The sequence below is a fragment of the Tenebrio molitor genome, chromosome 9 (genome assembly GCF_963966145.1).
Source record: "Tenebrio molitor chromosome 9, icTenMoli1.1, whole genome shotgun sequence".
Taxonomy (NCBI): Eukaryota; Metazoa; Arthropoda; class Insecta; order Coleoptera; family Tenebrionidae; genus Tenebrio; species Tenebrio molitor.
In genome coordinates, this window is record NC_091054.1 from 17,651,312 (window position 1) to 17,677,793 (window position 26,482).

At 36.6% G+C, this 26,482-nt stretch overlaps 1 long non-coding RNA gene across 1 annotated transcript; it reads right to left on the reverse strand.

The window, feature by feature from the left end:
• Positions 1-7,658: 7,658 nt before the first annotated feature.
• LOC138138778 (uncharacterized) lies at positions 7,659-8,363 on the reverse strand. The gene is made up of 2 exons (XR_011162103.1): positions 7,896-8,363; positions 7,659-7,831 (listed from the first exon to the last, which is right to left on the reverse strand). It is a non-coding gene; the product is annotated as an uncharacterized lncRNA (long non-coding RNA).
• Positions 8,364-26,482: the final 18,119 nt, after the last annotated feature.

The window sequence follows — 26,482 nt, forward strand, 5'->3', positions numbered from 1 at the left end:
TTTTCTTAAAATTGAAATGTTCACCTAAAATGAATGAATTATTTCAAAATTTCGATATTGTAATATCGGACAACAATATGGATATTCGAAATTTCCTTGTTTTATTTGCGAGTGGGACTGCCGGGCACGAGACAAGCATTGGACTCAAAAGAAGTGGCCTTTAAGAACTAGACTTGTACCGGGAAGCAATAATAAAAAATAATTTAGTTGTATTCTAAAAAAGTAGTATTAGGTACCACCAATGCATATCAAACTTTGTTTGATGAAGCAATTTGTAAAGCCTCTTGATAAAAATCGACAATGTTTCAAGTATTAATGTACAAAGTTACCAGATCTCTCCAATGCCAAATGGAAAGAGGTTAGGACCTCAAATAAGATCTTTGTACAAAGGTAATGATTTTCAAAATTCTATGAATGTAGTCTCGATCAATTCTCGAGGTGCCAACTGCGAGACACGACACAATGCCAATAAAAATTTAAATCGTTAACTATTAACTCCAGTTCCTTTGGGTAACTCGAAAGGAAAAGGAACAAATTTTAATAACGTAATAATACCTATCATACAAATAAATAGGACAAATTCTCATTTTATCCTAATATCATGAAATCAGCGGAATCTAAAGTAAAATTAGTTATATCAGTTAGATTAGTTTATTATTGTCCGATAACCCTTTCTCTCCCAATACAAAATTATCTTCCTTGGGAGGCAAAGGGACAATTGGATAGAATACAGGTTAAGCTTACAATTATGTTTTAGTTTAGATAACAATACTTGTGTTTTATTATTGTTGACAATAAAAAAAATCTTAGTGTCCGGGACATCCTGTTGAACGGGTACAGGTTTTAGCTTTGTAACAGTTAGTTGAGTCAGTACATGTTGCGGCTGCTTTACAGTTTGTAGACCCAGTACATGTTACTGCCTTGACACAATTTTTAGAATCGGTACACGTTGCTGCATTTGGACAGTTTCCACAACCAGTGCATGCTGCTGTACAACTAGTACAATCAGCACCCCCAGTGCATTTGCAATAATACTCTGTACACAAACACATAACTATAACTGCTATTACTAACCAGTTTTTGGTAAAAGCACAAGTTTTGAATGCCATAGTTTTTTCTATTATTGTTATTGATCTCGTTGTTTACTTCGGTCGACTGCTGATTTCTGCTCTACGCTCTACTATATAGGTAAGTACCTTATTTAATTATTTTGTTTACAATAACATGTTGCTGTATTAGGAGAAAAAATTTCCGGTTTCATTTTGGGGAATAACAAATTACCTGCGTCATGTGAATAAAACTATGGCTCACTTAATATGGATTTTAATCAGTTTTCCATACTACAGGGTGATTCACGAATAGTATCTTATTTATTTACAAAAATATAATTATTTTGACACATTTGATTGACACTATTGTTTCATTTTTCTGAAATCGGATTACTATTATCACAAAAAAAATCAAATTGAAAAACTGCGAAGTATTCTATGAGAGAGTAATTTATGTTGCAGGAATAAAGGCGCCAAAATCAGAGAATATTCGTGAATCACCTTGTATATGAGGTAAGTTTGTTTAATAAACTTTTCAGTGACTTGTATTCGGCAGTTTATAATAACTGAGCTGAAATAGTGGGGAACGCTTTAAACATAATATGTTATGCGTGCCATTAGAAAAGCAAATTTACCTTTGTCCTCTAGGTCTTCTGACACGCAATCGTCCATCAGATTGTCATAGGCAAAACCGAAATTCATCACTAAAGATGATTTGATGCCATTCATCGATCCAATGCTACCTCAGCGTACACCATTCGATCCTGGCAACTCGATATTCTGGGGTTAAAGGAAGCCCAGCGATTGGTCGTTAAGATGCTAAGCCATGTGAACGGATTGTTCGCATAGACACCTGTCTTTCCAAAACAGTCCTCCAAGTAGCCTCCACCGACCGCGTTGTCTTAAACGGGTTCTCAAACTGAAGCCAGTCTCAGAAGACGCCTTTCTTTACTTTCATTCGTAATTCGTGCCCGACCATTACATTTTCTATGCCTTTCTGACTCATGCTTCGACTCAATCTTCTGGCAATTTGGCGAAAGGATCAGTTCGACCCCTCTCAAAAGGAGTTAATTGATTGTAATGTTGATTGTAAATCATAAATAACATCAAATCATAACAAATGCTTCTTACATTTTCTTCTTACATACAAACTGCCATTTATTGTTATTTATTTAACTGGTATTAATTACTTATATGGTTTTATAAAAATACTTACCAGGTTTCAAGTATTCAATTTATCTGAATTAAATCAGTACCTAATTTAAAACATTCGACATCAACATATTGAAGTAATTTGAAAAATAACAATGTAGTTAGGTTACACAATTATGTAAAATTTTATAAAATATAAAATATTTCTTCTAATTTGTCATTGCTTGAATCTTCTATTGTGCCAAGGACTGACGCTGCATTACCCCGTTGTACTGCAATGCTTATTCTTTGGCTCAAATAAGAAGTTGATCTTGATTCATTTGTAATCTTCTGTATTTTCTGACCAATCTCATTAATTTTTTTTTTGCGTCATCACCTCAAGGACCCAAAGTCTCAATAGCAATAGGTTTCAATGTTTTCTGCGACGTTCGATGAATAGGCTGGTATCAACTGAAATTATTATACCTAGTGTCAACTACCAAACCTGGCCATAGGGATTTAACAAAATAATAAATAATAAAAACAAAATAAACAAGAAGTAAATTTAAGAAATAAACAAAATACTAGTAGGATATAATAAATATTCGAATAATTCTCCATTCTGGTTTAAACCATAACCCAACCGATGATAAAATGCAGTTGTCACATTCTTAAGTTGTCTTTCTCCATGTTTCTGCATTCCGCAACAATGGCCTTCCTCAGGTAATCAATATTTGGGTGTCGTCTTTTATAAATTTAGTTTTTAAGGTAGGCCCAGGGAAAGAAGTCACATGGTGCAAGATCAGGAGATCTAGGCGGCCAATTTATGGTACGACCAATCCAACGCTTTGCAATGACTTGCTGGGTTCTCACATTTACACCATAATGCGCCGGACAGCCGTCTTGCTGGAGAACCAAACCTTTTAATCTTAATGTGCAACTTCTTCAATTGCAGGGCCTACCTCATTTATCTCAATATGTTTGTGAATTTAAATTTCCTACTATCTCAAATGGCCCAATTATTTGATTATTAGAAATACCAGCCCAAACATCAATTTTCTGAAGGTATTGCGTTCTTGCAGTTAAATTTATCCGCGGATTTTCTTGAGACAAATATCGAGTGTTATTAGTTATTTAACGTAAAAATGTTCATTCGTCGGTAAAACAAATAGAAGATAAAAAGTTTTTGTCTTGGTTTGCCCTTTCCTGCGTTTCTTAACAAAAAGTAATTCATTTTACCTTGTGTGTCTACATCGAAAATTTTCTGATGGCATTGTACAGTGTGGAACAAAATGATCGTCATCTATTTTGCGTCTATTTTTTTTTTTGAAGTGCCTATCTATTATTTCTGTCAATAAATGTCAACAATTGAATTGACAGGTATTTCAATTTACAAAATTGAATTAACAAACATCGGTGGCCAGTTTCAACACTAGCTGTGACTTGCTTTTGTCATCTCCTTTTCAATTTCAATCTCAACTTTACATTCATGTCATCCCTTCGCAATAAATCACATTTGGAATTTGGATATATATTTTAAGGTTAGCCCTTCTATCTTTTGTAGAGCGGTATTTTTACAAGAGTAATGCAAAGGTAAATAGATGAAAATCATTTTGCTCCACACTGTAGTTTGTACGGATCATAATTATGACTGTCAATATGACATTAAACAAAAACATATTTCATAGCAATTCATATTTTTTTGCATATGTGTAATTTTAAATGTGCCAGGTTTGGTGATTGATACCCGGTATACACTTGTTACCAAGCTTTTGCTTATTTCACAATTTTCAATCTTCGATAAGAATGACTAAAACACACTGTATTTGGTACTTTCTGAAAATGTAAGAAAATTTTGACGTTTGGCCTTCCTAGTGACGTCACACGCTGTCTGGCCTTGGCCTTGTGATCTAGAAATCTAGATGGCAATGTCACTGGCCGCGCCCAAGTTTCTAGAACATTCGAGAAAATTCTCGATGATTTAAGGGGGTCTTCTAGCTTTGAACATCGTTTTTTATGCGTTCACATTTTATTTTTTATCGTATAAAATTATCATGATATGCAAGTACGATCTTTTGCAGTTTATTGTCAAAGTAATCACTAATCATAAACGTAAACAATATTCTTGTTATAAAAAATAAAAGAAAATGGTGGGTCCCATAAGCGGCCCAATATGACCATGCATTTTTGCGAGGCAAGACACGTTTTCCGGGAACACTATTCATCTGACACAAAAAGTAAATACCGGGTGTCCCAGAATTAACGCCCTTCCCATGAAGGAGTCGTAGTTTATTAACAATTATTCGATTTAAAAAAGAAAAAATATATGCCCGTAGTGATCATTGATTTAACAAATGTATTTTTTCTACAATTGATCAAAAAACGGGTGTTTACGCATTAATTTCAGTGCGCAAAACACGCGCTTTTTTCACCGTTAAAAAAAAATTTTTTTCACCGTTAAAAAAAATTTTTTGCGTACTGCGAAAAATTTCTGAGATTTCTAAAATTCAGAATAAACTAAGAAGAAAATTTTATTGAAACAATTATAACAGGCAATTACAAGTCAACATACCTACTTTATTTTGATATATGAAAATTAAAGTTACAAGCAGAAAAATTACTCCCCGCTATAATTTCCGATTCGAGTGAACATCAATATTTTCTTTTATATTTAGAGTTGCCTTTAACATCAAAAAAAGGGACCACAATGTTGACGGCTACAAAATCTTCGACTTTTCCTCTAAATATGCTAATAGAACGTTTTCTGTTGTGTTACTAATTTTTTTAGAGTCACACCAAACCCGGAAATCGTGTAAGCTTTTTCATACTGCGGTCTTGACTTCTTCGGCAAAATATTCGCAATCTTTTCATTAGCTACTGGTTCTACATCATATTCAGAATCACTGGAGTCTTCCATGAGTCTGCTAACGTTCATTTTCACAGAATTTATAGAAAACACTTGGAAAGCGACACTTATTCAGATGACAGATTTATTTTCAATTTTTATTTACATTAGTAACTACGGGAACGAAACCCCGTGCAACGATAACTTAAAAAAATAATGCTGCCTTTTTTATGAATTTAATATTTTTTAATAATAAACTTGCTGTTTAAAGCTGTGCAATTGTAGAAAAAAAGTTGTTTATATTACGTACGCAAAGTCAGTTTTTTGAGCTTTCGAATATATTTTTTGCCTCGACCTAACGGTCTCGACAAAAAACCTAACATTCTCAAGCTCAAAAAACCTTTGCTTTGCGCACTTAATATTAAAATAACTATTTAAGTTAAATAGTAACAATCTATGTGGAATGAACTTTTTTGACACTGACGTTTGTCATTAAAGTCTAAAATCATGCCTTATTCTAATGAAGAATATTTTGATATGGTTCTAATAGTAGAATACACGGTGAGTGTAATCAGAATGCTACAGTTGCAGCTGAAGAATATGCTGCTAGATTTGCAAATCGGCGTCGTCCCAATCCTCACGTCATTTTAAGATTGATAAGTAGAGCAAGAACTTCCCGGAACTTCCCGGTTTATGGAATCAATTCAAAGATTATATTTACCAGAAGTCCATAGACACTCTGGAAGAGTTAGACGATAAATTTCATGAAGCCATTGTCACTATCACACCAGAGATGTTAGAAAATGTCCAACAAAATTTAATTCGGCGAGCCACCACTTGCATTGAATCAAATGGGGGGCATTTCGAACATCGCATTTGAAAAATAAAACATAAATACTTAATTGTGAAAAATAAATCTATTTATCTATCTACTCTTAACTTTGAATGTTTCATCGAGTCTATTAATTTACAAAATTCTTCTGTTAAAGGTTTTAATTAGGTAATTTCGTACAATTATTGTTAATGACGTCAATCTGACAATACTTATTCAAAATGTTACGCTGACATTTGTTGATAAAAAATTCATTCCGCCTTTCTTTGTAACAGTACAATTTTATCAAAGCCCACCCTGGAGATACAAATAAAATTTTGCGAAAGGGGCTCTTTATTGGTCAATTCTATTGCTCTGTAGTTTCTAAACTATGGTAACCTAGACAATTTTGTTTGAAGACTCTGATTTGACCTTCAACAGACTACACACGCTTCACGGGAAGGGCGTTAATTCTGGGACACCCGGTATATGGCATTGAACAGAATCTCCTTCGTTATAGTCTCAGGGGGGAGTATTTTTTGATAAGTGTAAAATTTTCAAAATTGCTGCAGTTTAAAAGAAAAATTGCGATTTTTGACTTTTTTTTTGATAAAACGCAAAAATTAATGTATCGAAAAAACCTCCCTACGATCATAGCCACTTGTTTTCTGCATAAGTAGACTAAATATTAGCTTAATCGGTCCAATACAGTACTCAGAATGCGTGTCGCAGTTTTTAAATAGACAATTTCGAGAAAAACGTGTTCAAAGTTTTGCAGTAGAATTACTTGAAGGTAGTTATTGGCAACTTCGGACGCTTCAAAACTACCGAAAACGAATTAATCGCGGAATCCTTCTATAGGGTGAATTCTACATGCCGCAAGATTAGAAATGTATAAAGAAAAAAAAGGATTTTTTTAAACCGACAAAGGTAGAAGACCCCCTTAATTTGCGGGAAAATTAAATTGCAACAATATCTATCATAAAAACGAATAGGACAAATTCACATTTTATCCTATTTTTCATAAATAAACACACCACTTATCTTAAAAATATGATGAAATCAGCGGAATCAAACGCAGTAGTAGGTATATTATAATTAGATCGCGGATTTCTGGCATTTTGCTTTTTTGTCTGTGATGTATGCCGAAGAAAATTGATTTGTAATCTGGATGTTTTACATTTGGCAACATTTGAGACAGATTTTATTTTTCTTTTTATGCTTAAAATACTCTTCCTCCATAAAAGTAGGTTTTTAGATTTTTTTGGTTAATTGGGCGCTTTAATGGTTGTTTTTTTCTTTTTTAAGTGATTATTCGCGATTTCGACTACTGCGAGGGCGCTGCTGTTCTGACAATCAGCTGATCGAAAATCCTCCTTTTGAGATTTTCCATTTGTTTACGTGTTAATTTTTGTGTCCAAAACTCTTTTATTTGTTAATTGTGTGCAGTGTGTTTTTCAGTAAGGTAAGTGTATTCCTTAAAGTAACATTTTTTAATGTAGGCATCAAAGATTATGATGTAATTTCGTAAAACAGGCGTAAAATAAATAGAGGCGTAAAGATAGGTTATGGTGCATTAAATATTTTGTTTTCAAAACATTAAAGTCTTTTAAAAAGTGGAAAACATACTATATGCTGATATTTCAGTTACAGGAAGGCTTTTCTTCGGTTAGCTACAATTTTTAAATACTTGGAGGCTTCTGCTGACAGTCGATATGTGGTACAGTGTGATGGGATACAGTACAGGTAATTTTAAACTTTTTTCGTTAAATTTCAATTAAATTTTACTTACAGCAACAAGTTTTCAATAAAAATACATCAATAAACTAAATGTCTTTTTATTTAATACAATCACCTTCTCACTTATTATGTCAAGTGCACTACAGTCTACTTTGCCTGTAATTTTTGATGCAAACTTTCTCTGTGTCGTGTGTCCTTTTGGATAACTTTTGAGAAGGAACAGCAAATTCCTTCAATCGCAATTTTTGGGAAATGCTGCGTGGAGTTGAAAAAAGTAGAATAAACTACAAACTTTTAACCTCAAATTCGTGGAACTTACGATTTATAAAATCTTCACGTAAAAAATGTTTTCCACATACTCGCAGGTTTTCTCAATAACAAAACCTTTTCCCACGCTTTTCTTCTGTCTATACTTTCCTTGCCGCCAAAAATGTTATGATTTGCACTTGACAACTATTTTAGCGTGGAAAGTAATGAAAGCTGGTCTCTCTGTCTTTCGCTCTGTGTGTGTGACAACCATGGACACAACACTTGGTTTTATCTACTTTCTTTTTGCCCATTGTAACATCACTTTTTGTCACTAACCCCCGTACCTGTGGCCCGTACACCGTTCGTTATGCTACTTTTGCCATTTGCTATGTATTAAAGGATAATTTTCGATGATTTGACATCCCACCGCTAGAGGTCATGTTGCTTATCCGAAATCGCGAATTACATTTTTATCACAACGCTGACGACGACAGTGCCTGCTTGGTTTCGTGATAGGTGGCGTTGGTGACCTCACCCCCACCACCACCAAATTGTCTGATCAGTGATCAGTTCTGTTCTGTTGTCAGATGATCAGCTGTGTGTCTTGTTTTCGTGTTGTGACTGATGCTGATTGCTTGGAATAATTAATAATAATGTAACGGGCTAAAGCGCCCCATTTTTGGCAAAAAATCCCAAAGTCGTGATTTTTGTATTGAGGGTTCCTTTGCGCTACGTGCTGAAAAACAGTTTTGACTCTGCCTCAGAAACAATTGTTTAAATTACTCATTTCCGGTAATTCGATGGATACTTGATATAATCACACCATCAACCTCTTTCATTTCCGCATTTTTTTTATAAAGTTCCTCATCTTCATCGCCCTGTGGTGAAGGGCTGAAGAATATCGCCACCCTTTGTGATTTAGGGGAAGTAAGAGTCTTCCGAAAGTCAGAACCAAATTCCACAGTCACCTACGGAAACAGCTTTACTAGCAGGGTAGTTTAGCCACCTTGTTCCTTTCAACTTTACCCTGGGGGCCCACGCTCGGGCACCGTGAGCCTCAATTTGAGTGCCTTCGTTCCTTCGTGCCGCGAACTAGTCCGTGGGCGAAACTAGTTCAATTTAAATGCCCATTGTCCTCTACGTGTGACTCAGCGAGCAAAGGTTTGCTGATTTCTCCATTTTCCATCAATTTCATTAAACTAAACCTCACTTCTTTGTTTATTTTGGTCTGTCAACTGTCTTCTCTCATAAAAATCCAACACCCCACTTTTCCTGCGACCACAGCATACGGCAGTACACCATTGGCCCACTCAATTTCACGTCGAATTAACAAAAACACCAGTTAATAAAAGGGAGAGATAAGAGATTTTAGCTCTCTTCCCGTTTTGCGCGTACACCAAGCTTGTTTACGTGGTGAACGTACCGTCGAATTACCGTCAAGTGCCGCAAAAGGGAAGAAGCTGCTATAATCTCGCTGCCGCAGTCGAGAAATCCACGACTGGACATCTCGCAGAACAAATTCCCGAAAGGCCAGAGTAAAAGCTCAGGTGAGACCTCCAACCTTCTTATCGTCGACCTTCCGTCTTTTTTTCTTCAGCTGGGTAACTTTCTATTGTCTTCCCCAGGCCTTTTTTTTCTTATCTCGTCATTCTCGCAAACTATCTTCGACCTACCGCAAAATAACGCCTTCGTGTCCCGGACCCTCCAGAGGCAAGTCCGTGTCCCACAGGAGCTACCGCCGGATCCTTGAGGCGAGCAACTCACAACGCTCCGCGCAGGTGCATCCACCCCCGCCAAAAGCCACCCTTACCGGAGTCCCGGAGTCCAGCTTTCGGCAGCGACCACCACCGCAGCAACTACGGTCAGAGCTTTCCATTCTTTGCGGAAAATTACCATCAGGAACGGACGCTTTGTTCCGTTAATCTGCTACCTAGTTGACGCGCAAGTGCGCTGGATTTTTATAAAACAACTTGCGAAAAAAATTGTGAAGGGCTAGCTACTACGCGTGATTGTTCGCTCGGAACAGTCAAATATTTTTGTAGTAAATCAACGCCCTGTACGAGACGTGGCCACGCGCTCCAATATAGGACAATTTCTCGGGTCAAAAACCGAATTAAATTTAATTTTTACTTTTAAATGGTAGCGGCTTGCTAAATTAACTCAATTTTATTTTTACAACTCCAATTACAAATCAAAGTACTTTTTTCATGTTCATTTTTCCATTTTTTACCAATACACGTTTTTATTTATGCGTTTGTATCATTGAGTTGCCGGAATTTTCCTCTGAGGTCTTCTGATTTGGACCCAGAGTCAAAATTTTAAATCCTTTTTTTCAACCAAATCCGTGGCGCCCTAATTTTGTCGAAAAGGAACCCCCCAATACAAGAATTGCTCTGCGACTGATGCCGAGGCAGTGGACCATCCCCTCAGGTAGGTTACAATAAAATGCCAAAAATCAGTAAAACCGTTTGTCCGAGTGAGTGGATTAGAAATTATCCCGGAATATTGGGGAATAAAATATTTTGCAGAGTGTGTGCTAGAACGGTAAGTGTGAAATTATGTTTAAATTTTGATATATTTTTTAATTGTGTAATAGATTTCTGCTGAGAAAATGTATGGGGTTGATCAACATCTCAGAACACCGAAACATAAGGAGAATTTAAAAAGAGATAGTAAGCTACATCAACAAACTTTACCGCAATCGTTTAGCAAGGACAGCAACCAGCAGGACTTTTCCTATCAATTGTGTAACGCCTTTGTGGCGGCCAACATTCCATTCAGAAAATTAGACAACCCAGTTCTGACAAAATTTCTTAAGGACCAGTGTTCGAAACCAATTCCAAGCGAAAGGACAATTAGAAAACATTATTTAAGTAAAATTCATGATGTTTTTTCAAAAATTAAAAATATTATTGGGGATAATTATATCTGGTTTACTGTGGCTGAAACTACGGATAAATGTGGGAGATATGTAGCAAATTTATTGATAGGAGTATTGAACGAAGAAACTCTCGAAAAACCTTATCTAAATTCCACTAAAGAATTGGAGAAAACAAACCATAAAACTATTATTACATTTGTGCAAGACAGACTGAGTCGCTTTTTTTTGCCAAATATTGTACCAACTAACTACTCTACTCCATATATGGGCAAGGCTGGTAAATCTCTTAATGCTTTGTACAGAAATTTTATACATTGTACTTGTTTGGCTCATGGGTTTGCACGAGTTGTGGAGACACTCAGAATTCAAGGGTTTAGGGAACGATTTTCTAACTTGCCCTTACCGCCAGAATCCATCGTAACAAGATAGGGTACTTGGCTTGAAGTAGCTATGTTATGTGCGAACAACCTGAAAAATTTTAAATTGTTTGTTGAAGAATTATCCGCCGATGATGCATATGCAGAGAAACACTTAATAAATAAAATTCTGGAACAAAATTTTACAAAAAATAATGTTTGCATTTCGGGCGTGAACGGCGATTTTGGCCCTTTGGCGTCTTATAATCTTTAAATGCCCTATATACACGTGTACCATACGCTATTTTTTATTATACCTTCACTACGAAAATTATAACAACAAAAGGAAATTGACATACCTTTTTCGAAGTAATCTGTAGCATTAATCGTTGATATTGAAATGGTCATTTGTTGTTGTTTTGTTGCTATGTATATTTATTACAAATTGTGTATAAATGTTTATTTCTGTACCTGAGTGCGAAACAAGCGTAAGTCCATTTTTTCAAAAATTGAGATAATGTACTTTTTGAAATATTCAGTAATTATTTTCTCATAAAATGTTGTTGTAAAATATTGTTCTGTTATTATAGTTGATAATGACAAGGTTAAAATAATATTAAGTCCAATCTAATGTCCAAGCGAATAAAGCGTAAGTCCATACGCACAAACACAGTTGACTATGAAAGGGTTGTCATGATGATGATAACAGTTTTGCTTTTGAAAGTAACATCATGACTGTCATCAACTTGTAAAATCTTTAACATTTTCGGGGGTAATACCGCGAGTGCTTAAAAATTACCGATAATTTTGATAAAACTTTGTTGTTAATAAAGTAATGAGACAAGAAGTTTGAATGGAAATTATCCGGTTAATTTTTAAGCACAAGTGATATTAAGGGAGAATATTTCTAATAATAAAGACCCATTTTTTCAAAATAAATGCAATTTCGGATACTGGAGTCTCTCGATTACTTTTTTTTTGGCGCAAAATGACATAAACTGTCTCCAGATACTGTTCTTGCTCTTTTCCGTGTTTTTGGGTACACTTCTAATGACATTTTCGTCAATTTCTCGTTCTGTAATTCATGACGTCTAACAAATTTGGGTTTTCTTCACACTGATGTTTCTGCTGTAATAATGTTATGGCAACGTGGAATTTCCAATTTAATTGTAACAACAATGTATGAGTGGGAGAGTGCATTGCAAAAAGCCAGCCAATGTTTAATGTTTATTCCATGAGTCTTGAAGATTTTTATAACTTTGGTAACTTGCACTCAACGAAGTCGTCTCCTTTAACAAGCAAGAAAAAAATGTGAAAATGGTGATCCATTTAAATTGTTTGAAATGGTATGGATTCAGATCCGAAAAGAAAGCCGTGGTAAACTTTTTTTAAACATTAGATGTAAGAAGATATACTAGACGTATTTCAAAAGTACCCCAAACACTTAAAATACTAAGAGAGGAGAGGAAACCAATCAGCAGAGCAAAATATCAAACTTGCTGACAGAAGAGTATGAGGACTATTTCAAAAACTTGTGTTCTTGTTGAAGTTTTGCAATATCATTTGATTTTAAATTATATTCATATCGACCCCAAATTGGACTTACCTTTTTTTAACCGTAGCCTGTATTATGAAAATTCCCTTTACGTTCAGAGCAAAAAAGTATTAAGTCCGTTAATTTATTGCAACAGAATAAATTGTGAGGTGTACTTGTTCTCAATAAAATGATTCAGTATTAAACAACAATTAACTAAAATCTCATTTTGATTAAGTTACATATACAATTTTTGTGCCTATTTATTAAGCGTAAATGTGCATTTTAGTGTTTCTTGAAAAGTGGACAATTTGGACTTACGCTTGTCTCGCTCTCAGGTACAGATTTATGATTGTTCAAAATGTAAATGAATTTGTTATTAATTATTACCTAAGCAACTTTAAAGCTTTAGTGCCTTAAAGGGTGGATTTTGCATGCATTTTAGTGTCAAAAACAGAGATTATGATTCAGGTATAATAAAAAATTAATTAGGTATATCAGTTATATTAGTTTATTATTTTCCGATAACCCTTTCTCTCCCAGTACAAAATACTCCTCCTTGGGAGGCAAAGGGACAGATTGGATAGAATACACATTAAGCTTACAATTATGTTTTAGCTTAGATAACAATAATTGTGTTTTATTATTGTTGACAATTAAAAAAATCTTAGTGTCCGGGACATCCAGTTGAACGGGTACAGGTTTTAGCTTTGTAACAGTTTGCTGAGTCAGTACATGTTGTGGCTGCTTTACAGTTTGTAGACCCAGTACATGTTACTGCCTTGAGACAATTTTTAGAATCGGTACACGTTGCTGCATTTGGACAGTTTCCACAACCAGTGCATGCTGCTGTACAACTAGTACAATCAGCACCCCCAGTGCATTGGCAATAATACTCGGTACACAAACACATAACTATAACTGCTATTACTAACCAGTTTTTGGTAAAAGCACAAGTTTTGAATGCCATAGTTTTTTATATTATTGTTATTGATCTCGCTGTTTAATTCGGTCGACTGCTGATTTCTGATCTACGCTCTGCTATATAGGTACCTTATTTAATTATTTTGTTTACAATAACATGTTGCTGTATTAGAAGAAAACATTTCCGGTTTCATTTTGGGGAATAACAAATTACCTGCGTCATGTGAATAAAACTATGGCTCATTTAATATCAATTTTAATCAGTTTTCCACATTACAGGGTGATTCACCAATAGTGTCTGGTTTATTAAAAAAAATATAATTCTTTTGACACATTTGATTGACACTATTGTTTCATTTTTCTGAAATCGGATTACAATGATCACAAAATTTTATTTTAATTGAAAAACAGCGAAGTAGTCTATGAGAGAGTAATTTATGTTGCAGGAACAAAGGCGCTAAATCAGACACTATTCGTGAATCACCTTGTATATGAGGTAATTTTGTTTAATAAACTTTTCAGTAAGTGGTATTTAGCAGTTTATAATAACAGTAAGAGTAGGGAACGCATAAACATAATATATTACGCGTGCTATTAGAAGAGCAACTTAATTCTAGATAATTCTGTAAAACGGCCTTGCCCAGGAATCTATATTTGAAACCAGCAATTATAACTTTGTTTTTCAGATATTATTGTTTTACGTTGCTGACTAATCAACTTTATTATTATTATTATTATTATTATTATGTATATTATTGTATTCGTACCCTTACATTCAGACAGTAAATATTGGCAATACTAAAATCAAATGGACCAGCTGTTTTAATATTGTAACTTTTCGACTTCCTTGACTTTTCCTCAATGATTTTTTTTCTCCCTCATTTGGTGTATTGTTGGTTGCCGCATTCCCTCGGGTGAAATTTTGCGGAAAAATACGAAACAAAAATAATGAGAAAAGAAATATTTACGGATCCTATGTTGTGTTTTATTTTTTATTTTGTTTAATTAGGTTCTAACGAGAGGCCGTACCTTCGGAAGGTTTTTCAAAGATGAAATTAAAACGATTGAGCACACTTCACTTAAATTTTATTTAACAAATAATCGGTGTGGTTGTGTTTGTTTCCAACAAATGATAGAAATAAATAAATGAATTTAATAACAGAAGTTGGTGGAAATTTGACCCAATGAAATTTGACTCGCGGCCCTCGAACTGAGATCTGACTCATGAATAAATGACTAAGCTGGGCGAATACAGAAGTTTATGGCGCGAAAAGCATTATACTCCGGTGGTCGAAAATAAAAGGGAAAAAGGTTCTAACGGGGCCAAAGGGTACCTCTCTTCACGTGTCAGCTGGCCCCCTTGGGGGTGACGCGGCCAATTTTGTGCTCTTACGGCGGACCACAGCTAATTGAGTGCGACGGACACTGGCGGTAGCTTCCCGAACTCGAGACTCCAAGACATAAATAATAAATGGAAATGTTTTATAATGATTTTATATTAGTTCCCCTTGACGAGAGCACGTTTCCCCAATCGGTAAATGCAAGAAGATTACATACTTCGCGATAAAGAAATTAATACAAGATTCTAAAGAGTCAGGTGGTCATCAGATACACAAAGAAAATAATATAATCTTTACTTTAGAACGATAAAGAACTAAATGCTGTTTGACTAATTATATCACGACTACAAATAATGTACAAGAATTAGAGAAATAATTTACCTTGTAAATGTAAAGAACGTGGTCACAAAATGGCTGCTGGAAGTACTGAACGTACCTCCGGCTACTTTGGAGATCAAACCCCGGGTGAATCAAAAAAAGCCCTCTTTCGCGTTCCGCATTCGGTTTTATCATTTCTGGCGCACACTTTCGCAACCCCTACTTTACCAAAGGAACCAATCCGCTCGGTTCTACTTTACGCCGACCGCGACACCCTTTCGATATCTCTAGAACTTTTGAAATTACAGTTCCCGTTTTCCACCATTATTTTAAATGTTTAAATTTAGACTTTTGTTAGGACCAGACCGAATGTACATAATTTGTTGTTGAATTAGAACTCTGAAAAAGAACACTAAATTACTGACTCTATACAATAATAAACCTCATCATCAAGAAACAAACACAATCTAAAAAATGGAACAAACAGAATTAACAGGAACACTGAATTACCGACTCTATACAATAATAAAAATCAGCACCAAGAATTAAACAGGATTTAAATAGAACAAACAGAATTAAAACGAAACAATCAGAATTAAAACGAAACAAACAGAATTAAAATGAAACAAACAGAATTAAAACGAAACAAACAGAATTAAAACGAAACAAACAGAATTAAGACGAAACAAACAGAATTAAAATGAAACAAACAGAATTAAAATGAAACAAACAGAATTAAAACGAAATAAACAGACAAAACAAACAAATAAATTAACCTTATTTTGAAACCTAAATTGGACTTGAAACGCTGTTACGCAAGTGCCATTTCATGCAACTAAGTTCCGTTGTTCTGCTACTTCCAAAAATTGTTCTACATTGGTTTGATTCCCCAAAACTGTTCTAATTAATAATTAATTCGTAATTTTCATTCTCTCTCTCTCACTCACACCTCTGATTTCTACGACTACCTGGCTTTACCGTTACCGGGTGGTCCGTGTTTTCTACCGACTCCCTTTCTATTTTGCTTTGTTACATTTCTAACTAAAAGTGCAAACGATTCTAGTTATTATCTACGATAGAGCGCTCTGTTTCTAATTTGCAATTCTCGCCCTTTAATTACAAATATGCCACAAATTTGAGAATGCTAAAAAAAGTAAATTAACCTAATGAACATTAATTTTGTGGTTCTCTCAATTTGAAACCTGCTAACATCAAATTCATTAATTCAATTATCCCCTGATTTTAACTGGACTCCCCAAATTGTCGAACGAGTAAATTTTGCAATGTTACTTTTCCCCTAAAAACTGTTATCATTGTGTTGTGTTCGGACAAGACGCGTACCTGCATTTTCAAAGAAGGGTTGGCAGATTTCACTTGAGAAATGTGGTGCCGACACGGCATCAATAAAATTTACAACTGACCAGCATTTCCGTCGCAAATGAACGGTATTTAGAATATTTCGTTGGAATTATTTTAAAATTAAAATTCTTAATTTATCGAACCTATTCGGACCGTTACAATATGAAATCGCTTTGTTATCCTTCTTTATCAAAATGTAGGTATTGTTACGTTGCACAACTTTCCCGCCATTACCATCTCGCGTTAGCGAGGTTTTTTGGAGGAGACGACCGTCGTAGGAGAGAAAGAACAGGGTCAGAGGTGGACGTGCAGTTCCAGTGTGAAGGTGTGAAGTCGTGATGGGGTCCCAGAAGTAGGGTCGTGTGTTCTGTCTGGACCGACGCCTAGCGCAGGGGGCGGATTAGAGGATTCCACAATGAAAAGGTGCGCGGTGGTTGCGACCGTCGCCGACTTGCGGATAGATTCTGGTCGCTGGGACGCCGTCTCCACTCACCGAGGAAGCGCCTCCACAAGCCCGCACCGAAGGGAGGATTTTCGTCTCCAGCTTTTCAGTGGGATAAGGTGGAATTTCCTTTCGATTTCCATTTTTTGACCATGTGTTTTTCGTCCCGGTGATAGCGTGACCTCGACAGGAATCGAGCAGTTATCGGGACGGACAACTTTTTGTGTCCTCCTTATCTTGCTTCGCCTCTGCTGTTTTTCGTTTTTGTGACAGGACGGCGGCGGCGAGGGCCGGAGCCGGAAGAATTTCTCCCGGGGTAGTCCGGTTGGGACCTCCGCGAATCGCGGCCGCGGTCTTTGTAAAATACCGACGGGTAGGTTGCAGGATCCAGCTCGGCAGGTGGTGCGGTGTCGAAGACGAGGACGAGGGGTGACCAGTGGAGAGACACATGTGAAAGGACCACCGTGAGGTGCTGTGTAGTTTTAAAGTTTAGGTATAAGTTAGGGTAAGTTCTAGGTGTAAGTTTTAGTTGATAAGTTTGTTGTAAATCGCTCTCGACGAGAGAAATGTAACCCGGACGTTAATAAAGAAATTTATTAACGTAACAGTATTCTTTGACATTCTTCATTATTCAAACAAGTGCAAAAACATTACCTTTTCCATTAAAATTGTTACTACATTCTCCTTTTTCATATCGAGCATTATGATTATATTGGAATGGTGTGCTAGAAAATGAAATAAGTATATCTGGTTTTAGAGTGGTCCCTACAGTCTGGTCTTTGTCATTGACAATTGTTAAAAAAAACATAAAACTACAGGGTGTTACCACCGACCCTCTGGAGCGGTCCATCTTCGGGGCCGGTGTCGAGATTTGTTGTCCGATGCCGTTTTAACGCCGGGGTATCGGATGCACCCCGTCGAAGAAGATATCTGTTTCGTAATCTAGCCGGTTTACTAGGACCGTCAGGCTCTTTTGTGCAGAAGGAGAGGAGCACGAAAAAAACAACCATCTCTTCCAAGGCCAGGTAAAGAAGCGCTGTGCCGATTCCGGCCAGCGTGGACTATTTTTAGAAATTTGGACCAAATGCGACAAAACAACGAGCGGGGGGTGGTTTTAGACCACCCAAACGGCCCACGGGTAACAAGGGTTATTCACATAAGAGTGCGAGTCTGACCAGGTAATGCATCCAAATAGCAGGTTTCAATATAAGTGCGCTGTCAGATCACTTTTCAGGTATGAGGCCGAAATTTTAATCACGAGGCCTGTTTTGTTCGGCTAAGGCCTGGTGATTCAAATTTCGGCTTCATACCTGAAAAGTGACAGCGCACGAATAAATATTGAACAAAGTTTTCCGTGTTCGTTTAAGCAAAGTCTTGAAAAACATTAACAGTAACACCTAATTTGTTGCAAAGTGTAAGACTATCGTGTGAACAGAATAACAGCGCGTGAACAAACAAATAGAAGACATTTCGAACACCTACTTTAACGTTTTCTGTTTTTCTCAATAGTTTGTACTTTTAATATGTGCAGTTATTAAATAATTATTAATTCGTCCCATTGTGACAATGTATAAAAAAAATTACATTTATTAAATTGGCATTTAGAAGTTTTATTATTCATTAAGAAATATCAGAGTGATCACGTTAACTTTTTTATTTCTATTTTATGTTGCATTTTTACCTGGTGAGGCTTGTACTTGTACACAAAACACTAATATGGAAGATAATCAAGATAATCTTGCATGTACGCCACCTTAAATACGTGAAATTGCTAAAAAAAACGGTCAAATTTTTTCACCGGACACTTCCTGTCCTCGACACATTTTCTAATTAAACTAACATGCATGACAAGATAATTCCACATCAACCTAAAAATGTTCGTGAATTAATGGCTATAATGAAATCGCAGATGATGACGTCGCGTTCGTTAATATGTTTATTAGAGAATCAAAATGTGGGCAAATTACAAAATAGTACGGGGTGATCAAATAGGACTGTTTAAGTTGGTAACACTGAATTGTATTTTAAATCGTATAACAGGAGTAACTTTCGGTTGTTGATGGCTTGTGGTTGTTAATGCTGTACCTACATCAGATATTTGTCAAATAAACCAACAAAACATATCCGGTTGCAGTGTTATAAATAACCGAAATATAAAATTTTCTTAATTGTACTGCCAACTTAAACAGTCCTTTTTGATCACCCGGTATATTAAAAGACAAGTTTCATAAGACCAGTCTTGAAGCACGAATTCAAGATTAAAAAACGAGTGGCTTAGCCAGGAGTTATTTTAAAGAATGAGTGCTTCAAGGTCTCATGAAACGAGTTTTTTTATACTATTTTTTGTAATTTGCCCTTTTTAAACCGTTGCCGTTTTTAAACAAAAATGTTTACTTTCCTTGATTTAGGATTTTCATGGCGGTTGGTAATGTCTTAATTTTAAAAGTGAAAATCTGATCAAGTCTTCAAAGTCGCCTTTTGTTTTATCCAAATTCTGTCACAGAACACAAATATGAAAGGTAATCTTTCATGTACGCCCGCTGAAATACGTGAAATTCCCAAAAATACGGTCGCGAATTTGTTGCTTGATAAATCCTGATAAATAATTCTTTGCACATTTTGTAATTTAAACTGACACTCATGACGAATCAAGTTTGCCAACCTAAAAATTTTCGTAAAATGTTCCGTGAAATAATGGCTATAAGGACATCCCAGATGATGACTTTCCCTAGTTAATGATTATTATTATTATTATTATTACGTAAAATAGAGCTGAGACCGAAGTCTATTTAGCTCCCAGATCAAAACGGAAAAGTAAACTATTTCCGTAATTTCAATTGATCGCATCTGCTTTGTCATCGAAAGTGTGCATCAAGTTTGTTTTTAAAGATGTTGGGGTTGGATGCGTTTACAATTTCGTCACTCAAGGCGTTCCAGTCGGTAAAAACCCGATTCGGAAGGAAATGGCTTTTGACACTTGTCTTAAAACTTTGAATTTTCAGTTTAAATCGATGGCCACGCAAATGGATGTTTGTGTTGAATTCAAATAAATTAAGTAATTCGTCAGATTCGTTGTTGGTCAATATTTTATAGGTCCATATGAGATCACCCCGTCTTCTGCGGTGTTGGAGAGTTGGCAAGTCTAACATTTGCAGTCTAGTTGCGTATGGAATCGATCTAAGTTCAGCGATTCGTTTAGTAGCCCTTCTTTGAATTCTCTCAAGGGTGTCAATATCACGTTGTAAGTGAGGGGACCATATCACATTCGCATATTCCAGCAGAGGACGTATATAGACTTTATATAATTTTTTGAAAGTTTCAAAATCAAGACGACGAAAAACCTTGAACATTAAATATCTGTTGGCATGTTTTGTTATGAAACATACATGGTCGGACCACGACAAATTCTGGTTCACAATCACACCCAGATCATTATGAGACTCAACCTCTTTCAGATTTTTATTATTAATAACGTACGCGAGATGCGGGTTATTCTTACCCAAATGCAAGACCTCACACTTTTCAATGTTTAGCTGAATCAACCAGTCACGACACCAATGGGAGATCTTTACCAAACTATCCTGGATGGATTGAAATTGCGAAGATGGGTTACCGTATAATTTGCCATCATCAGCAAAGAATACATGATCAACGTCGATAATAGAGTTGAGGTCCGAGATATATATAACAAAGAGTAAAGGGCCTAAAACCGAACCCTGAGGAACACCCGAAGCCACAGTGCAATCATAAGATTTGGAATCGCGCACTTTAACAGAGAATGTTCTGTTTGAAAGAAAAGCTTGAATCCACCTCAACATTAGTCCGCGTACACCAAAGTGCTGTAACTTAAGAAGCAATCGTCTATGAGGGACCCAGTCAAACGCCTTCTCAAAGTCCAAGTAAACAACATCAACTGGTCTCGAATTGTCTAAATCCGATGTCCATTTGTTTAAACAATGGAGGTGACAGGTGAACACTGATCTGCCTGGAAGGAAACCATGTTGTTCTTTGGGAATGACATTATGATTCAATGCAAATTCAGTAAGCTGTTTAGAGATAATTCGCTCCATGAGCTTGCAACATATGGATGTCAAACTTATAGGACGGTAATTAGACGCCAAAGTTTTGTCTCCTTTCTTGTAGATAGGGGTTACTAGAGCTTTTAGCCACCCTGAAGGTAAAGACGAAGACTGGAAAGAGAGTTTGAAAATGTGGAGCAGAGGTTGAACTAAGGCATCAGCACAAAATTTGAGTGTCTTTGCGGTTATATTGTCAGGGCCAGGAGCACTGTTTACATTAATGCGGTACATTTCTTCAAGTAGTAAGTTTTCGTTTAATATTACAGTTTCTAGAGAATCATGCACGTAAGGTCTGTGAATAATATGCGGAAGAGATGACGGTTCTTTAACAAATACGCTTTCAAAAAAATTGGACAAAATGTTGGCTGTCTCTAGGTCAGATTCGCTGAGTGATCCATCAGATTTTTGTACACGAGGAGTCGAAACTGTGGAAGATATTTTTTGTCTTATTTATTTGTATACGGATTTATTATTACTATTAAGTATTCTGTTTTCGTACAAACATTTGGCCTTTTTTAAATCGCAGGATAATTTATTAGAAAATTTACGATGGTTGTGATAATCAACAGGAGAGTTAGAAGATTTAAACTTCATCCACAACTTTTTTTTCATTTTAGCACGACGACGTAAATCAAGAGATATCCAGGGATGAGAAGGGTTGACCGTGACCACTTTAGTAGTAGTTTCTTGAGAGACTGCTGATGATAGTAAGTCGTTGAAGTAATTCCAAGAAGATGTTGAATCATCCGCATCAAAAACCAAGGACCAATCAGTAGAATTCAGTCGTTCCTTAAGATTGGTATAATTAATGATGTTAAGATGTTTCAGAAATTGTTTAGGTTTGTTGTCTATTAGCAATTGGAGTTTATATTCAATTACTACATGATCAGATTTACCAATGGGAGATGTTAGACTGATATCATAAATTAAATTATTTTCGTTACACAACAGTAAGTCAAGTAGAGATGGACGTTGGCCACAACGGTACCTTGTAGGTTCTAAAATAAGTTGCTGTAGATTGGAATTTATTATCAAATCTGCAAATAGAGAGTTACTAGATGTATTTTCGGATTGTTGTTTTATTGGCCAGGTCAACTGAGGGAAGTTGAAATCACCAGCAATCATCAAATTGCTGCAATTTGCACTTAATGACTGGAGTTCTTGTGTTAAAATTACATCATCAGTTATGACTGTGTTAGGAGGTCGGTAGATACACCCTAGAGTAAAAGATAGATTTGAGTTGCTGACTTGTAGAAAGATAGATTCAATATGAGGCAGGTCCACATTTAAACGTGTAATTCTAAAATTGCAAAAATATTTTTTATCCAAGAATATGCATACGCCACCACCCTTGCTGCTTCTGTCGTTTCTATATATAAGATAGTTGTTTAGACCTAAGACAGCATCATCTATAGAGGATGACAACCACGTTTCCGAAATGAACACACACACAGGTTTATTTAATTGAAGGTAGAGCTGTAACGAAGGTAATTTGGCTGTTATGGATGTTAGTATACATACACGGGAGATCGTAGACAGTAATACACTTTTTTTGACGCCGGGTGATACGAAGCACATTGTGATTTTTGCTTTAGTTGCTATTGTTTAAGCAACAGGTCTTTTTTGAGTTTCTCAATCGCGCGTTGGTACATAGGACAACGATTGTCCCAAGCCGCATGGTTTACATCTAAATCCAGTTTTTCGTTTTTTACCAGATTTACACAGCTAACACATTTCAAAGTTGAAGCTTTACATTCAGCAATAGTATGATCCAGCTTCTCAGCAACACCACAACGAGGACATGACTTTTTATTCTTACAGCTCTTTGACGTATGATGGTATCCATTGCAATTGTAGCATCGTAAGACTTCGACCGCATCAAACGTATAGCAATAATCATATCCAATGAATAATCCTCCCGCTTGAATCAGTTTATCATATGACGGACGATCCACCTGAATCACGGCTTGGTAAATTTTAGGATTTTTTTTTGTAGGCCACAGTTTAATGAGTTTACATTCAAGGTTCAATTCTGTACCAGTGAAGTTATAGTTAACTGAATGATCAACAAAATCAACGATTTCATTTTCCTTATACAGGGTGTCCCAGAACTGGCTCCCCAGAGAAAACAGGCATGTGCCGACAACAAAAAAGACTCTAAATTGACTCAAATAAATTTTCTGCTAGCTCAAATTACCGAGTTACAAAGTTTTTAATTTCACCAATCCCGGAAGCTCGTCCTCAGGTATTACTAAAAAATCCGATCGGTTGCTAAACAACAACAAAAAATTTCTGATATCGCACAAATCAATAAAATGTTTGGGCAACTGGAATTTTGACGTTTTCCGATATAAAAATTCGTTGAAGTTTATCTGTCATCAACATCAAGACTTGACAATTGCAAAATTCGAAATAAAACAATAAAAATGGCGATTCTAAAAAGAACCATTTATTTAAATAGGTAACAATGTTAAAGCAGATGTTCGAAATGACCACCATTCATTTGGTTGCACAATTGTGCTCTACGTAACAAACTTCTTGTAGTAGCGTTAGTTATCATTTCTTCAGTAACTGAAACAAAGCCTCCTGAATTCAAACTCTCAGATCAGCCTCTGAATTTATGGGCCGCCGATAAATGATTCAGATCTGGAGACCTGGCAGGCCAATGATGCGGTCCTCCTCGACCGATCCAGCGCTGTGGATCTTGGTTATCAAAAATTTCCCGAACGTTTCTGCTAAAATGTTGGAACCAGTCATTTATGCGATAAGCAAGAGGTACAATTTCAAGTAAATCAGGTAGCTCCGTTCCAATGAACTGAGCATATCTTGCCCCCGTTAATCTTGCGGGGAATTCAAACGGTCCAATCTAGAGCCGGGGATTCGGAATTTTAACAAATGGAAGGATTCGCCCAATAGCTCAGTCCACAAATTAACAGAAAACCTATGTTGAAAACCTCTGAGAAATTATTCTCTTGGATTTTCCTCTGCCCAGATATGAAGGTTGTGATAATTGGAACAACCTTACCGGCAAAATAGCGACTCATCAGAAAACAGTATCCATGACAAGAAGTGTGAAGCATCGTCTTGGTTTATTAACCATAGATAAAAGTCTCGCCTAATTGGATAATCCTCTGGCAGAAGATGTTGTACTCGTGTATAGTGGTATGGATGTCTCCTATTATCAGCTAGAACTCTCTGCACCGAACTCTTGGATAAACCCATTTCACGAGAAACTGTTCGAATACTCCGGGTGCCGTCTTCCTCAAAGACATTCAGTACGGCTTCCTCGTGTTCGACAGTCCTTAAATTTCTTGGAGCACCCCTAACTTCTTCTTCGAACTGGCTGCATCTGACCCGTTTCCCGACCCCGAGCAATTAATTTCAGGATTGTTTTGTCTTTGTGGAAATTGTCACGGTACAACCTTACTGTTTCACATGCATTGTTCCCACATCGCGCAAAAGTAAGAATCATATCTACGTACTCAGAGGAAGAATACATGTTAAATGATACACTTGAATTAAATATCGCAGCGAAATTCTATAACAAATGTCAAACTGACGTAAACAATCATTCTAATAAATGTAGTGGACCAAATCAAATGGACAGAATTATAGAGGTTTACGGATAAAAAGGAAACCTAGGCAACGCAAAATTGCGATTATTCCACCTTAATGATGCCCAACTCTAATTGGTCAACTTCAGAATGTCTTTTCTCGGTTATCATTTGAGATAGGACTTTTTTTCTTCAAAATACACGCTAATATATTCGCCCTAAGGCTCCCTTTTTTCTCTGGGGAGCCAGTTCTGGGACACCCTGTATATTTGAGTCATACCACCAACCTTTATTCTTGGCAAGATACCCTTCACCTCATGTATGTCATAATCTGCACCAAGCTTTTCGACAGCCACCCTTTTAAAATGAGCATTGTCTTCCTTTGAGGAAAAACCTATAAGCAATCCACCTTCGTTGACAGTCTTTACTTTAGTTACATTCAGTTTGGATTCGATCGGATTGATCTTCGAATTGATATCAGATTTTACAACAGATACATCTTGATTAGGCTTTTTTGGTTTGATAATGACAGCAGGTTGGGATTTATTCTTTAGCGTTTGTGAGTACGAGAGGGGCGCTGGGGGTGCCAAGGTCGCCGAAGTCGCCGCAAGCAAGTGAAGTGGTTTTAATTTTTCTTCTGCTATTTTAATAAAGTCTGTTTTTAAAGTTAGGAAAATTGCATTTAAGTTTTCAAGCATTTCTGAGTGCTTTTCCTCCAGAAAAGCATTTAGACCGGCCTGATCGATAGTGAAACACTTTTTTTCGCAATCTGGACATCTCCATGAGAGTCCCGAAACAGATTTTATAGAGTTAAACAGCTTGACGGTGATACCTGTACACTGAATGTGGAAATTTCTGTTACAAACTCCACGACACAGCATTGATTGTTGGTTGGCGTCAATAACTGCGAGACATGAGCCGCAAGGAAAAGTTAGTTAAAAAAAACATGAAATTCACTGTCTGTAGTCCTTTCTTTTTCAGATAAGTCCTATTTTCACACATAAAATCTTCAGGCTTGGGTGCCCTCTCCCGAGACGTTTTATTATTCATTAATCCCGGCGTTAACAAAAATCATAACATTGAATAAATAGCTGGTTATAATTATTGTAGCTCGGTGGCCGCATGGCTGTCGGAGACAGTGCTCCGAGGTCGCGGTCCCGGCGCTAGTGGGTTCGAATCCCACCGAAGGGGGAGGATTTTTTCGAAGGAAGGAAACTCCGCCGGGCCATGGATGTGTGTGTATGTCTAGTAGGGGCTGACGGTAGGGTGGTGGAGGGAAGAGCGACACTCTCCCGACACCACCGCGAGGTCAGCAGGGTTCAAATCCCAGGCCGGATGGGCCTCCCATGGATGTTGTGTGTTGTGGTATTCGTGTTGTGTCGTCCAGAAAAAGGAGAGGAGAGAGGGTGGGCGTGGGTAGCCGGGGAAAGTACCCCGGAGCCCCGCCGCACCACAAAGGAAAAAATGAGAAACCAAGCCGACCGTAAAAGGTACCTGATAGGCCTGTTAGGTGAAAGGGGAAAGGCAAAAAAAAAAACACAACGTAGGGAAATTAACGAGGTACGATCACGCGCTCTTGGCCATTTTTGAATTTCGCGGGTTTTATTTTCATTGCGTATGTTGGTAGAAAAAAAAATGAGATGGCCGCTTGGTGGGATTTTTGAATTACCCACTTGGTTCATCACAACGTAATAAATTTAATCAACAATAATACAATAAGTGGTCTAATTTTTCGAACAAAATTGGTCATTTAAGACATGAGTAGCTTTTGCAACCAAAAATTACACGAGTCGACGAAGGAGACGATTGTAATTTTCCAAAAGATAAAGCTACGAATATCTTAAATGACAAATTTTGCAGAAAAAATTAG